Here is a 16,466-nt window from a genome sequence, read left to right as displayed (position 1 = left end):
CTATTTCAGAAATACAATCGACATTTGAAGTTCTTTGCTTTTTAAAAAGGAGTTTCAAAAGTTAGTTTTCAGCTGCTTCATTTCTTCTTTGGAAAGTGCTTCGCGGAATTTCACCAGGTCCCTGCTCGCATTGCCCCCTTTGCCTTCACTGATTGGTTCCAGTGGAGTGCCAGGATTGACACTGTAAACAAGCTTCCTGTGTCTGTTTGATTATCTTGGTTCATTGTTACAATAGGGAGACACAGCAGTGCTGCGAGCACGGTTGGTAATCTATAGGGTATTCAACACCATTATCAAACAACACAATTTACTGCGATTCCACTTGGGACACCCCCAGAGGTTGAGTCACCGTGTTCCTTTAAGAGCTGAAGCCTTGATGCAGCAGTGCACTCTGGGCTACAAGATAATGTGTCATTTCTCAAAGATCACCAAGCCACCGAGAAATTGTACTGTGATTCAAGCAGTCCCTCCTTCACTAGTGTTTGGATAATGAAAGGATATACAAAGGTGTCTCAGAACACTCATTGGATTGTGTTGTAATTGCATTTAAATATCGCTTGCTACCCCTGCTAATGACGTGTAGAGGAATAGGTGCAAAAAGAACAATTGATGGACAGAATGCTGAACGATGTCAATCATTCACCCCCTCTCAGAGATCTGGGTCTAAATCCATTGTTTTTTTTTCACCCCACGCCATTCCAGTTTAAACCTAGCCATGTGGAAATCAGTCTTGGCCCTGCTTTTTGTTGAAAAACTACACTTTTGCTTATAACTGAAAATTAAGCTAATGCTTGCAGCATCACTCAGCACTACCACAGCGCCACTCAGCGCCACCACAGCATCACTCAGCACCACCACATTATCACTCAGCACTACCACAGCACCACTCAGCACCACCACAGCATCACTCAGAACCACCACAGCATCACTCAGCGCCACCCCAGCATCACTAAGCGCCACCACAGCACCACTCATACCAACCGCAGCACCACTCAGCACCACCACATTATCACTCAGCACCACCACAGCACCACTCAGCACTACCACAGCATCACTCAGCACCACCACAGCATCACTCAGCACCACCACAACATCACTCAGAACCACCACAGCATCACTCAGCACCACCACAGCATCACTCAGCACCACCCAGCACCACCACAGCACCACTCAGCGCCACCCCAGTATCAGTCAGCACCACCACATTATCACTCAGCACCACCACATTATCACTCAGCACCACCACAGCATCACTCAGCACCACCACAGCATCACTCAGCACCACCACAGCATCACGCAGCATCACCACAACATCACTCAGAACCACCACAGCATCACTCAGCACCACCACAGCATCACTCAGCACCACCCAGCACCACCACAGCATCACTCAGCGCCACTACAGCACCACTCAGCACCACCACAGCACTACTCAGCACCACCACAGCATCACTCAGCACCACCACATTATCACTCAGCACCACCACAGCACCAATCAGCACCACAGCAGCATCACTCAGCACCACCACAGCATCACTCAGCACCACCACAGCATCACTCAGCACCACCACATTACCACTCAGCACCACTCAGCACCACCACAACACCCCTCAGCACCCCCACATTTTCACTCAGCACCACCACAGCACCACTCAGCACCATCACTCAGCACCACCACAGCATCACTCAGCACCACCACAGCACCACTCAGCACGACCACAGCATCACTCAGCACCACTACATTATCACTCAGCACCACTCAGCACCCCCACAGCATCACTCAGCACCACTACAGCATCACTCAGCACCACCACAGCATCACTCAGCACCACCACAGCATCACTTAGCAACACTCAGCAAGACCACAGCACCACTCAGCACCACCACAGCATCACTCAGCACCACCACAGCATCACTCAGCGCCACCCCACCATCACTCAGCGCTACCCCAGCATCACTCAGCACCACCATAGCATCACTCAGCACCACCATAGCATCACTCAGCACCACCACAGCATCACTCAGCACCACCACAGCATCACTCAGCGCTACTCCAGCACCACTCAGCGCCACCACAGCATCACTCAGCGCCACCACAGCATCACTCAGCTCCACCACCGCATCACTCAGCGCCAGCACCGCATCCCTCAGCGCCACCACAGCATCACTCAGCGCCACCACAGCATCACTCAGCGCTACCACAGCATCATTATGCGCCACTACAGCATCACCCAGGGCCATTACAGCATCAATCTGTGCAACCATTCAACAACAACTGGTTCTAATATGTTCTCTCAATGTTTCAAGCTTTATTACAAATGTCACAAAAATATGTTAATATTTTACTTCTGTTCTTGGATTTTCGTCAAAATAAAATACACTGAACATAATCTTCACAAAAGTTATTTATAAAAGTTTTAGCTATTGCCATTATAAATTACAATCACTTTTATTTAAGTATTAATTATTGTAAAAAATTAAAAGCCAATGTTATTTGTAATATCAATACATCTAAGCCACGTAAATACAAAACATGTTGCATTACAAATGCTATAGGTGGCACATTTGCGAAAGTTATAACTATTGGCATTGTAAATGACAAAGCTATTAATGTAGCTATTTTCAAAACCAACACATAAATAAACAAATTGTCATTTACAAGACCTATAGCTCAAACTTTCCTAATGCGAGACCTATTGCATTGCAAATGCTTGTTTATAACTTTTTGATTGCCTCCTTGTATTCTTCCATGAACGCTCCCTGTTGTGGGACAATTTTTCTTTCTTTCTTTGTTGTAAAGAACTCAGGAGCATATTATCAAGACAGGCGATAAAATTATCGCCGCTTTATCGGCAGAAAACTGCAGATAAAGCGGCGATAGTGGTCTTGATAATATGCTCTATGGAATTCCAATCGAAGCTCATGTTAGATATGAAGACATCTAACATGGGCTTCTATTAAAATTCCATAGAGCATATTATCAAGCCTATTATCGCTGCTTTATCAGCAGTTTTCTGTCATTCTTCCGGTAAAGCTAACAATCCTTTCAGATCCCACTGTCTCGCAGGTGACGTTGTCAACAAGTCTTTAACCTTTTCTATTCCCCGCGCCCGTCATGCTATTTAGGAAAAAAGGACCTCTGATTTCCCAAGCATTTTCCACAAAGCGAGCTAAAGAACCCCCTCGGGCTTTTTGAACCCTTCACAACCTATTCAATATTGCAATAGACTCCCTGTTGCACCCGTGCTTCTAGGAGTGTTCAGATTTCTGCGGATGCTCTTTTGACTGTGAAGATCACCACATTCATGAAACCGGACTCCCCTGACGAAGGGTTTTGTAATAAACCCGAAATGCATTGGGACTTTTGAAAAGAGAACCATACTCATATGGAGCCATATGTTTATGTATATACCTTTGCGTTTGTTTAGGATTTCCTCAAGATAGACAGGGTAGTCTATATTGAATTCAAATGTTTCGCGAATGATTACAATGTTTCTTGTACATAATTTGAGTATTTTAATACTTACTAAATTTGATGATTTCAAATGAACTAATTGCCTCTGAGCGTTTTTCAATAATATTGAAACTGTTTTGATATAAGAATTGTTTTGAGACATTTTGTCCTTTAGCTGTTCATTCCCCACACTGTGGGTTTTCCCACAGCCTTTTTTGCTATTATAACATGGGAAACTAGGGTCGTTTCCCAACAAGGGAATGGCACGCAACCTCTTTATAAACTCACAAAATAACTTACCCCATATTTAGAATCACACATAAAACTGTTGCTACTTAGGTGTGCACCTGCACCATCTCCTATTGAAGGCAGTTAGTTTGGCACTTTACGGAGCCGAGCTATGGGGATTCGACAATGTCAATGAGATCTGCAGGTCAGGGAACAAGTTCTTGAGGGATTTGGTTATGTTACCCCGGAACGTCCCACTAACACCCTTGATGTACGATATGGGCAGACGCTCATTTAGCGATATCACCAAACTACGCCTGTTGCTTTTTTGGGCCCGCCTTAGGCAGACCACTGAACTCATGGCCTATGCAAAAGGATTTGCCGAAGTCATGAGTCTAGATGTTAATCATAGGGTTAAGTGGATATCTAATGTCAAGAAACTAATGCTAACCCTCGGCCTTAAGGATTGTTGGGACAATCAAACTACCCCAAGTAAAGCTGAACTTTTGCTGCTTTTGTGCTTCTTTGGTTTTCAGGCCTCTTTGTCAAAGAGCCGGGACACCCCCTGGGGTAGCCGTGCGCTGTAAAAGTATGGCGTAACATAACATAACATAACTTAAACGCATATATTGGGACTTGGTTGATATGAGGGATCTTAGCAATCTAAATGTGGGAAGGCTAACGAAAGAACTTTTTGAGCATTAACAACATAGAAGCCTTGAACCATATTGGACATAATCTACATACCAAGAGACAGGGCGCTCTACTGTTAATTCAGATTTGGGTCACTTCCAGTCCCTGTGCTCACTGCTAAATAGCGCCCCCCGAAATAGACAACTGAAGTTTGTCATTGCTGTGGGGTGCCACAGGAGAGCATCGCCAACTTAATGTTAGCTTGTCCGGCATACGAAAAGTCAAGATCTAAATGGTTAACACCAATCTGCAAACAAGTAGGCACTCTTGACCATCGCACTGCACTACGCATCTTAAAATCTGATTCAAGAACCCTCTTTGTTTGCGGAGTGGCGAAATTCTTGAGTTGCGCATGGATAGTCAGGCATAAAGCTTTACGAAGGGCAATTTAACTTCACTTTATAAGCCCCATAGAGAACATGCTATAGCACAAGATGAACTACTAAATATTGCTTGAATTAATATCTTCTTTTAATCTATGTTTTTATCAAAATGAACATTTTATTATGATGAAATGATGTGTTATTATGTTCTGATTGATCAAATATTATGTGCTTGATATGACTTTTTATGGTCTTTTTTATCTGTACATAGTTCATTTTTAAAAGGCTTCTTCGAGGCTTTTATGATACTTGTTATCGAAATTAAAAAGAAATTTGACTGACTATTTAACTATTAATAATGATACATTTATGCACATGGAAACTAGTAGCAATTCAACCAGTGGATGCACTCTGCTGGTGTGTTTATCTGTGAAAACAACAAAGGCCTAAAGATGCTGGAATGCACAGTAGAAAAATCGAGAATGTTTGGTTGTATGAGCAAGTGAGTTATTCTAAGTTCTGTGGTATTTGCTAAAAGCAGGGTCTGCTATTCTCTTGGCTTCTTGGTGCTCAGGACTGTGTGGGTTACGTAAGTGTATTAGTCTTGTATCTTGTAAATAAATACATTACAGGTGGGCCTATGCATAAAATAGGATGACGTATGCACAGATGAGGTAGAACGCAGTTGTTTATCTGCATGATCATACAAAAAGCCGTCACCAGCCTCTTCATAGAATATACAGCTTGGCTGCACAGTACATGTAAAGATTCATAGTTACCCACAATCCATTGGGGTGAACTCCACACCCACTGTGAAATCAAAGCGCCAACATTCTTATACAATGCGCTTTGTGTGGTACCTACATATAAAGTACATTTCCGTTTACACCGAGTGACCTTCACTGCACAATGAAAGGCATTGGGCCCATTTACTTTGACAGTGCACCCAACATATCAACACCACATGAAGTAATGTGACATTTACAGTCCCCCACACTCATTCAAAATCCAAGTGGCACAAAGAAATCCACGTCTGCACATAAGGTTGTCTACCACTCATGGCCCTTCCGTGATCCCTCCATACAAACTGAACATTCCATTTCACCATGCCCCTCACCTAGTTCCTACTAATCAACTGGCCTGCGCTAGTCACCCACCGGGTGCTGGCACGTATAGCTGTGTGCACAATGCAATACCCATCTGCGTGTATAATGTACCCGGCGTGGTACCTGCATATATACGCAGCATGAAGCTTACCCTGCACCTTCTCAGATTGCCACCCCAACCCTGCAAGGAAGCCATCGACGTCCGCTTATTCACGCTAGGGGCCCCACATGCACAGTGATGCCTTCTTTATTTTCATTGTGTGCACACCGGCCCTCACAGGTCATGCCCCACAGCGAGGATCCCTGCAAACACAACATGCCCCCACACACTCACCAGACAAGCAAGATTAACCTTCATGGCCTGAGACTGGTCCCATATTCACACCTCACATGACCCCTACTCTGACCCCCACCCACCCACCACCTTCTCAGCAGGGCATTCACTTATTGGTCGCAGTGACCGCTTACTCTCGATTTAAAACACACTGAGCACTCCCTGAAGGATGAATGCACTCTGCACCCTCAATGTCCCCACGGGGGACCCCTGCTCATACAAGGGCCCCACACTGCCCCACTGAAAGTGAACCCTCACACCCACAGTGACAGCTATTAAATGCAGTGTGAAACCCATGGGTGAATACAATTAAGAATAGCAACTAATGTTGAAAGGATTTTATTCCATGCATGTACCCAGCCAAGGCAATGTAAGCACAAGCGCTGCTGTTAAAACTTTAGGCACTAACACTTTAAAGTTCTACTGGCAGATGCATCAACATAGGCTTTTGCGATTCCTAAATAGCGATTTTTAAGGAATCGCTATTTAGGAATAGCAAAAGCCTATGCATGTAGGAATCGCTATTAAATAGCGATTCCAAAATATTCCTTAATTGCTACTCGCAAACTGCTAGTCGCAATTAGGAATGCTGTCCCATTTATTCCTATGGGCCTACAGGCCCATAGGAATGAATTGGATATTGCATGAGCAATTTGCGAGTACCAGTAGATGCTCGCAAATTGCTCATGCAATTTCAAGGGTGCAAGGGTGTCAAAATGACACCCTGTTGCTCCCCTGAAATCGATCTGTGCACAAATGTTGCACACACACTTAGGGCATGTGTGTGCGCAACATGAAACTTTGAAAAATGCACAAAAGTGCTTTATTCAAAGTTTTAGCAAATTACCATGAAGTTCAACTTCATGGTAAATAGGTACTCTTATTAGCGAATTCGCAATTTTTTTGACTTTTATGCATTGCATTTAAAGCACCTCAATTTGGGATTCCTTAAATGCAATTGCAATTTTAGGAATCTCAATTTAGAGATTCCTTAAATTGCAATTTTTGCATTTGGGATGATGCATCCCAAATGCAAAAATACCGGTACTGATAATCTGCCCCTTTGCTCCCGGTATTTACTTTGATGCCTATGCCTGCTAATCACATGGGCCACCAAGTGAAAATCACCTGTATGAACTAAAACTGCAGAACATAACACAACACCCGTTTTAATAAATCCATCATATAATGCAAACAGGTAAACTCAACAAAAAAGAGGGGACTATAAACATACAAATAAAATCAACTCAATACAACAGACGATCTTCAAGGCGATTCTCTGCCACATCACTGTCACCATACACAATGTAAACACTACTCGCCAGTCATGTCTAAAACACTCTCAGCACACCAGACACAACAATATGCTGCCATCAAAACCCCAACCTACAAGGAAATCCAGAAAATCATAAATATGGCAGAGGTGTGCTATACAAGTGTTGGTAAAAAAACATAACTGTAGTCCATTCTTCGCAGACATCATCTAAGCAGGTCAGTTCTTTATGGTCACCAGCAGCTGCTTCACTCTGTGACACTACACAAACTGATCTACAGACCAAAGTTCACACGCGAGGGTTGTAATATTGTGAAGAAAAATCACTTCTCAGATAAGTATTCTGTCTAAAATATCGTTTACAAAAGTATCACCCAACTGAGTGTAGATTTTCTATTACCCCCAGGTCCCTTATGTCCTCGGCCCATTCAGAAACTTATGGAGATAACCATCTTCCCGACAGAAAATAAAAACAAGAGGAATGCTGGGATATCCCTACTGCCCCTCCCCCCGGGAGTATAAAGGTAGGATCTACCCAGCAGCCCTCCTGTTCTTTTTTTCTGTCTTCCACAGAATGGCTGATGGATGCTGTTGGTGATGAGGGGCTGCACCGGCTCCTGCTGGGCTTGAGTGGCGTGCAGACTCTTCTGGCTCCTCCTGCCCGGCTGCCTGGCTTCGCGGGCAGGGGTTGGATTTCCTGATGTGGCTCCCCCCCGGCCTGGCGGGCTTGCTGGTGGGGATTGACTTCTTCACGGCCGTTGTTCCGGGTTTCCGGCCCTTTGCGGCTGGTGCGCCGCCTCCCGGTTGCTTCCGGGTCTCTGTGCGCGTCTCCCCGAGCCTGGCCGGGTGGGAGACGCGCTGCGCTGGCTCTTCGTTCCCGGATCCGGCTGTTGGTGTGGGGGCCTTTCTGTTGCTGCTCGGGCCCCCGCTCCGGGTGAGTCCCGCTTTGCGGTGTTTTTTGCCCTATCTGAGTGTGTAATGCTGTTTCTCTGTCCATCTCCGCACTTGGGCTGGGTGTCTCGGTACAACGCTGCCGGTCCGGCACCTGCTTCCTCGGAACACATCTTCGGAGGTGCTGATTGTGTTCTATGCCGGATGTCTCAACACAATTTTACCACTCTTTCTGACTTTACTTGAGCTTCGTGTAGCAGTGATGAAAGGATTACTCTGATGTGGCCTGCTTCGGAGCGTGTTGCTCGATCTCGGGCTGCTTTTTCTGCCTGTACACCCGGTGGCTGCTCAGTTGGTGCTTCTCTGCCTGCAGTGTGTTCGTGAAGTGTGGCTTTGCAGTCTACTTTTCCGGCTTGTGTTGACTGTATCAGGAATGGGATACGTGCTGCCTATGACATTGTGTCTCATTGCCAGCATGTCAGTACAACAGTTGCCGGAGTTTGGATGCCTCCTTGTACTTTGTTGTCCTGCCGTTTTCTTGTTTGCAGGGGCTTTCTGGTCTGTCCTCTTGGCTGCAGGCTCTGGTCCCGGAGGTTTCCTTTTGTCCGGAGCTTGCTTTTGTTTGGTTGCTGCGATACTTGCTGCCCTGCGCCCCCTCTGCTCGCCTCGTCATGGGCGTTCTTTGTTGGAGGTGTGCGACGGGGGTGTTTTTTGCTCCTGCACTGCTTTGTCCCGTGCTCTATTGGGCCCGGGTCTGGGGGGGTGTGCTGCCTGCCGCTGTAGTGAGGGCTGCTCTGTCCCTGGCTCGCTGTCGGTCTTGCCCTCTTGTCTTTGGCTCTGCCGACTTTTCGTCTGCCACCCTTGGTTCAGGCCTCCTGTCCTCTCGCCGCGCTTGCGTTTGCTGCAAGGGGGTTTGGGTCCCGGTTTTCTGGTGTGCTTTCTTGCGCCCGGGTCTGGATGGGTGTGTGGGCTGCTGCCTGCCGTGATGGCTTGTTAGGCAGTTCTTTGGCGTCTGTATTGTGCTGGGTCTGGTGGCTCTGTGGCCCTCTTCCCTTCTGGGTGTGCGGTTTCCTTTGGCCTTGCTGTACGCTTGTTGTGCAGGGGTCTGGGTGTGTCGCTGTGCGGGGTACGTTACTTGTTCTTGTTGCCGGGCTGTTTCGCTGCGGCTGGGTGTGGGTGCCTTTGTCCTTGTTGTAGGCTCCTCGCTGCCGTGCTGCTGCTCGTCCGCCTCCTGGGTTGCCTTGACTGGCACTTTCTTTTGCTGTGTTGGTTGGCACTTTGCCCTCTGTCGGTCCTCCGGTCCCTTGTGCGGCTTTGGGTGTGCCTCTGTTTGGTGTCGGGGCTTGCTTGCAGGCTCTGTGCTGTCTTCCCTTTTGGGGTTTCCTGCTGCTGCCTTTTTGGGGGTCCGCGCTGCCCTCTGCTGGCCCTGGTTCTCCGGGGGTGGGAGTTCCGTGGGTCTGTTCCCTTGGTTCTCTTCTTCGGGGTGTTCCCCTGCTCTTGGCGCCTCTGGGGGTGTTTGCCCTTTCCATTTCGGGCTGCCGCAGGCTGGCGGGGGTCCCGGTCGCCTCTGTGGTGTCTGGTTCTTTTCGCTGATCCTGCCATTGCTTGCTCTTGGGTTACCTGTGTGGTTGGGGTTTTCCTGCCTGCTTGCTTGCACCTTGCCCTCTGGTGCTCTGGTGTCGATGTCGCTTCTTATTCTGCTGAGGCGGCCTGATTGGGTTGCCTTCTGCTTCCGGCTCTCTGCACCGTCTGTTGGTGGGTCGTTGTTCATGCTTCTGGGGCCGCTGCGCAGTGGGGGGGGGGGGTCCTTTGGGCTCCCTTCGTTCCGGTGGGCCTGCCGTGCTATTCTTCCTTGGTGGCCTTGCCTCCACTGCGGTCTGGATGTTGTGGCCTCTGCCCTGCTTGGGGGTCCTGTTTCTCCCCGTCCTGGCCTCTGTGTGGTTGTCCGTTTTTTTGGGCTTCTGGTTCCTGGTCCTATTCCTCCCTTTCCTTGGCTACGCCTGGTTCCTCTCGTTGGTGCCATTGGTTCTTTGGGGTGCTCTCTCCCCTCTGCCTCTGCTTGGGTGGCTTGTGCTGCCTTGGGTCCGGCTGTTCTGTTCCTCCAGGCCTGCGCCTGTTGTCGGGCGTGGTGCGTGGTGGGGGCCTGCTTGGTCCTTCTGGTGCTGTGGCCTTCCCTTTGCTGGGTTCTGCTGTTCCCTGGCATCCCCTCCTGTGTCTGCTGTTTTGACTGCCTGGGGCCTCCGGGCGGCTGCGGGGTCCTGTCATGCCTCCTTGTCTCGGGGTTGGAGTGTTGTCCCCACGCTCCGCAGTCTGCTCGGTAGCTTGGTCTGGCCTGGTTGGTTTCTGCCTGGCCGCCTGGTGCTGAGGGGTGCGATTGGCTTCTTCCTGTGGGTTTCTTCCCTGCCTCTTCTGGTTTTGGTGGTGGTGCGGGGTGGCTGTTGTTGTTGCCTCTCCTGGGCCTGTGGATTCTTATCTCACTGGATGTCTGTTGGGTCTGCCTCCCGGCCTGCCGGGCTTGCTGGGTGGCATGGCTTCCTCCTGGCCGATGTTCCGGTTTCTCGGCCCTTTGGGGCGGGGGCGCCGACTCCCCGTTTCTTCGGGGTCGCTCTGCGCGTCTCCCCGTTGCTTGGCCGTGTGGGAGGCGCGCTGTGCTGGTTGCCGTGGCCTGCGTTTGCTTCTGCTTGGCTTTCGGCCGTGGCTTTCTGTGGTGGCCTGTTGCCTTGGGCTTCCTCCCTGTTGGCTCCTGTTCTGGGCTGGTCTTCCTTCTGTTTGTGCGTCCTGCTCTGGGTTGCCTGGTTGTGCTCTTTCTGCGGTCCTGGGCTGCCTGGTGGAGTCTCTTCTGGGAGTTTCATGGGTGGCGGGGCACTTCTTTGCGGGTGCCCTGTATGCCTGTGGGGTGTCTGGTCCCTGTGTCGTGGGGTTCCGGTTGCTTGTGGGTGTGGTGTGTTCCGGTCTGGTTCTTGTTTCTGGCCGTCACGCTGTTGCCTTCTTGTTTCCCCTTCTTGCCTCTGCTGGGGTTTCTTTGGGGCTTCAACGGGGCTGTTGGCTCTCGGGCCTGTGCTCTGTCGGGGTCTTGCCCTCTTTGCCCTTCCCTTCTTTTGGGTTGGTTCTCCGGGTTGCTTTGGCTTCGGCTTTGGCTTCCTGTCTGTATCCTTGGTTGCGGCTTTCCGCCGTGCGGGGTTCGTCCCCTGTGCTGGCCCTGCCTTGAGTCTTGCCGGGCTGTGGGTTGTGGTTTGCTTGTGCTTTCCTCCCTGGCTGCGGTTGCTTCTGTGAGGTCCTCTGGGGTGGTTTTACCTCTGTCTCTCTGGCCTCTGGGTTTCTGCCCCGGCCCTTTGCTTGGGCTGTTTGGGGTCTTTGTGCCTGGCCTTTTTCTGGTTTGGCTTGGCTTGGCTGTGGTTGTTGTGTCCTTAGTGGGTTCCTTGCTGTTGTCTTGGGTCCTCCGGGTCCTTGGCCCGTCCGGTTGCTCTCCTGATTTGGTGTTCGGGTTTGCCTTCTTCGGGCTGTGGGTTCCTGCTCCCGTTTCCTCCGCTTTGGCTGGAGTTCTGTTTTGGGGTTCCTGGGGTTCCTTCGGTTCCCTTTCCTCTTTTTCCGGGTCTCTTTGTCCCGGTTGGTTGCCCTTGTTGGTTCTTCTTGCTCGGGTTTCATGGGGGTGCTGGTTCCCTTTGCCTTGTGTCCTCGTCTTGCGGGACCTGGTGGCTTGGCTTCCTAGGGTTTGCTCTTCGTTCCCTGGTGTCTGGGATTTTTCTCTTTCCCTGGCCTTGGGCTCGGTCTTGCCTTCCGGGTCGGGGTCTGGTGGGCTTCCGCTGTTCGTCTTGGTTGGGCCTTTAGTTCCTCTGGTCCGCTTGTCTCCTGCCGGTTCTGGAGTGGGTTGTTTTCTCCTGCCCGTTTCTGGCTTTTTGCCCTGGTGGTTCTTGGCCTTTCTCTTTGTTTGGCCTCTCTTCTGCTGTTGTCCCCTTGCATATGGTGGCTTGGGTGTCTGTGCTCACCCTGTCGCTGGTTGGCTGTCGGGTGTTCCTGCGGTGGGCTGGTTGGCCTCTGTGGTGGCCGGTCTGGTCGTCTAGCTGTGCGCCCTTGCTCTTGTTGGGTGTCTGCTGGTCTGGTGGGGGTCCCTCTTGTCGGGGGCTCGGCCTGGGGTTTCCCCGGTTCTTCCTTTTTCCTTCTGCGGTTGCTGCCTTGGTGTGGTTTCCTGGGTTGGCTTCTGTTGGGTTGGGAAGGCCGGCTTTTTCTGCTTTGGTATTTCTCCATAAGTTTCTGAATGGGCCGAGGACATAAGGGACCTGGGGGTAATGCTCTATTACTTACCGGTAATCTTCATTACTCCTGGTCCCGTTGTCCTCGGCCCATTCATACGCCCCTCCCTCCCTCCCGGGCGGCCGGCCTTCCTGTCTGGGCTTGTTTGTACAGGAGGGCTGCTGGGTAGATCCTACCTTTATACTCCCGGGGGGAGGGGCAGTAGGGATATCCCAGCATTCCTCTTGTTTTTATTTTCTGTCGGAAGATGGTTATCTCCATAAGTTTCTGAATGGGCCGAGGACAACGGGACCAGGAGTAATGAAGATTACCGGTAAGTAATAGAGCATTACTAACACAAATCTGGCAGTATATTTGTAGATGATATTTAGAACATGGTACTTGTGTCAGGTGATTTTCTGATAAAGTTAGCCTAATACAGTAGGGGTGGGGGTCAGCGAACACTCAACACGATTAGAGTGAAAATCCAAGTCTGCAAAACATGTGAGGATCCAGTCTTGAATGTCCTGCTTCAGAAGATTTGCTCGTCTTTATTTTGGGTTTGGCTGTTCCATTCTGTGTGCTAACATCATCCTTAAGGTGGTTATCTAAATGATGAGCACCCGTGTGCCAGGGTTTCTCTTGAGTTTATGAAAAAAGAGGGACCCGGTCACTGTTTTGATCTGCCACTCTTTTATTTTGAGCAGAATCACACCCGAAGGTAATTAATCCTTGGGTGCTTTTATGTACTTTTTTTTAAGCAAAAGGGATAATACAAATTTCAACGATTTTTTGAACAAGTCTGAGGTTTTTTCGTGGCCGTGCACGGGACATATATTTACATTTACTACAAACACTTTTTACAATACAAAAGACATTGAAGACATTTCACCATTACACATTACACAATACATTTATCAAAAAAATATTTTTGTTGTCTAACTTCACGATTGTACCCTACCAAATAATTCTACCAGGTTTATATATTAGACATTTTTGGTTAAAACCTGATTACGCAAAGGCTCAAAACATAATACATAATTTTTTATCCATTACATTCATGGAATTATTATAGGGCCTTTTGCGGAAAGAGCATTCGTTTTTACGACGAATGTACCAAAGCCGACGCGTTTCCAAGCCCGTATTTCATTTATCGGACTTTTCTTCAGGGCTCATTAGTTGGGTACCTCTTTGTGATGTATAAACTGGTCTATTCTGTTTATTTCAGACTCTTGACTGGCATTATTAATTTAATGAGCATTCATGTCTGCCAGTGCATGTCTTCTGGGCCGAAATTATTGAGGGCTTTCTATCGAGAGGCACACCAGGTTTTCAGGCTCTCGGTATGTTTACACGACACCGTTGTTTGGGGAAGGGTGACGCCTCTTTTGTTCGTGTCTTATTTGCCGCATGCACTGTAATGTTCACTTGTAGCTGCTTGCATCTTGCTGAGTTTTCGCTTCAGTGAGTGGGTTTCTCTTGAGTCACACACAGTTATCTGTGTATTTGCTTGCTTTTTTAGAAGATTCATTCTACATTAGCTGGCGTCTGGCTGGCTTCACTGACCCTGCTGCCATCTGTTTATCAGACGGTAAACACCACAACATTGCTCAACCAGGCCGTCCCTCGCACCGCAGCTCCCGCCCTGCAGCTCCTGCCAGAGCTCTAGGCGCCATGCTTTTCAGGCCGAACTCTGGGCACCTAATTCGTCTCTGTGCCTGAACAGATTGTATTAGGGAACCCTGTCTGTACCCCGGCCATTGACTAGTTGGCACCGCCTTCCCTGCACGTGTTTCTTTTGTTCAGTAGGACTCGTGGTTATTCACCCTGACATTGTCTTTGGGGCACCACAAGAAGAGAGGCGTTTTTGAAAGTGTTGTACCTCTGAACAGTCAGCAATCATCCCACAAAATATATCCTTGTTAAATCTGTAACTTTAGTGTGGAGTTCGGTGGTCACTGTCAGCTGTAATTAGAGCTGTACCTATCCAGCGCCAGGAGTGTGTCACCCGAGAGAGGTATAGACTAGAACGGGTTTCCCTGTGACACAATCTCATGGCAGCTCTTTAGTGCTCCCTAACTGGGAGATGCCCACAAACGAGGCGCAGTTCTGGAGGTGAGACCTGTAGGAGGCCTAGACGGTGATGAAGTTGTGTAAAGAGTTGAGGGTTGTGGAGGGTGGTTAGTCTGGAGCGTTTCATTTCCTAATAAATGAAGGCAGAAGCGGCTCGCAATAATCGCGGGTGGGAGGGGGGTGTCGTGCGGGGTTTCACGCAGGCTTTACCGCAAGGGGAGGAGTAAAAGAAAAAGAAATTGTACCTGACAGGGTCCCGCGCCACCACTGCTCCTGGGCCGGGTCCCGGGTTCTGATCAGAAACAGGAACAGGCATGCTCCCTCCGCTCCTGTAAGCCAATCACAGCACTGAAATGGCAGCGTTGTAATTGCTGCGGAGGTACGGACAGCGCCCAGCCGGGCAACTGTAAGGAGGCCATTCTCTCTATGTAGGCTGCATGTAGCCTATAAAGAGAAAATGTAGTGTGTATGACTGCTTTGGTCGGCCCCAGGGCCGACCAAACAGTCAGGGTACTCAGAGTGGTGCAAGCCACTCCTCCCCAACCCACCCACCCGCCCACTCCCAACCGGGTATAAACTCCCTCCCGCCCCCAACCAGGCATACCCCTGTCTTCTGCTTTCTCGCAGTGCGAGAATTATGTTTCTGCTTCTTGCACTGCAAGAAAGCAGTGGGGCGGCGCTCCTCTGCCCTAATGGAGGAGCTGCCGCTGCTTAAAGAGGCAGATATTTAAATTTTTCGGCAAAGTGCACTGACGGAGCCTTGAGTTGATGTTTTAATGAAGTGAATGTGGTTTGTCCTTGCGAGGATGGAGAGGTACTCAGTGAATTGTGTGATTGACCCAATGTTAGAGCAAAAGGGGTTGCTCCTCAGCAAGATTACTGTTCTCTCACTCAGCTTTGTGTGTCTGTGGTGGTTCACCCTACTGGAATGCTTCTGAAAGCTACACTGATGTACACTCCGGGAGTCGTGGGGTTGCATCACACTTTTGGTTCAGCAAAGATGTCTTTGTATCTTCGTGAAGTACAGGTTGATATTGAGAGAGCTGTTCAGATCGTCAATGGTACTAATGAGGTGAAATCTTTGGTCAGTCAGTATTACCATGTGTAAAGATATAAAATAATGAAGTACAACTATCAAAGAATGTGCAGCTTTATGTTGCATACGTTGCCTTTTCTTGCTGCACAATGTAGTCAACCCAGCCTCATAATTTGGTGCTCCCCTGCAGCATAATTCCAGTGACCTTGATATATATGGATACATGACTTGGAAAACAAAGCAAACCAGGCTCTACTTGCAGGTATGGAATCCTAAAATCATGCGCTGTAAATCTAGTCATAACAGGATTGGTGTCAAGACCAAAATTACGTTGTCTCTTACCTTTGAGTGGTTATGATTCTTGTAGACAACGTAGGAGATTTCGCAGAGACGCAAGGGACCAACTTCCCAAAAATCTAACTAAACTTTGCTGACTAGAATTCACAGCTAAGTATTAACTAGAACTTCGGGAGGAGGGCCGGTACTGGACATTGGTTGGAGGGTTGGACGTTTTGCTGTCGACCTGCGAAACAACAATTGAGCAGCTATTACTTAAATAACTCAAGACTTCTGAATTCCTACTTAGACTGCTCGACCCTCTCCCCTCCTAAGTGAGCTATGAATCTAACTGTATCCTACCTGCGATCAGTCTGGTTCTGTCCTTCGTCCAGTATTTCTTGTCTTGTCGGGAGTGGTGTTTTTTGGAGTTGTCTTGTTTGATGGAGTCTTGATTTGAGATGATTGAAATTCTGTAAATAAACAATTATCTTATTAAAACTGTTCTTTCAACAAAATGTTCTCTTTCTTCTTCACCCCCTTACCCTG

The sequence above is a fragment of the Lissotriton vulgaris genome, chromosome 3_1 (assembly GCF_964263255.1).
Source record: "Lissotriton vulgaris chromosome 3_1, aLisVul1.2, whole genome shotgun sequence".
Taxonomy (NCBI): domain Eukaryota; kingdom Metazoa; phylum Chordata; class Amphibia; order Caudata; family Salamandridae; genus Lissotriton; species Lissotriton vulgaris.
This window is presented reverse-complemented; position numbering follows the sequence as displayed.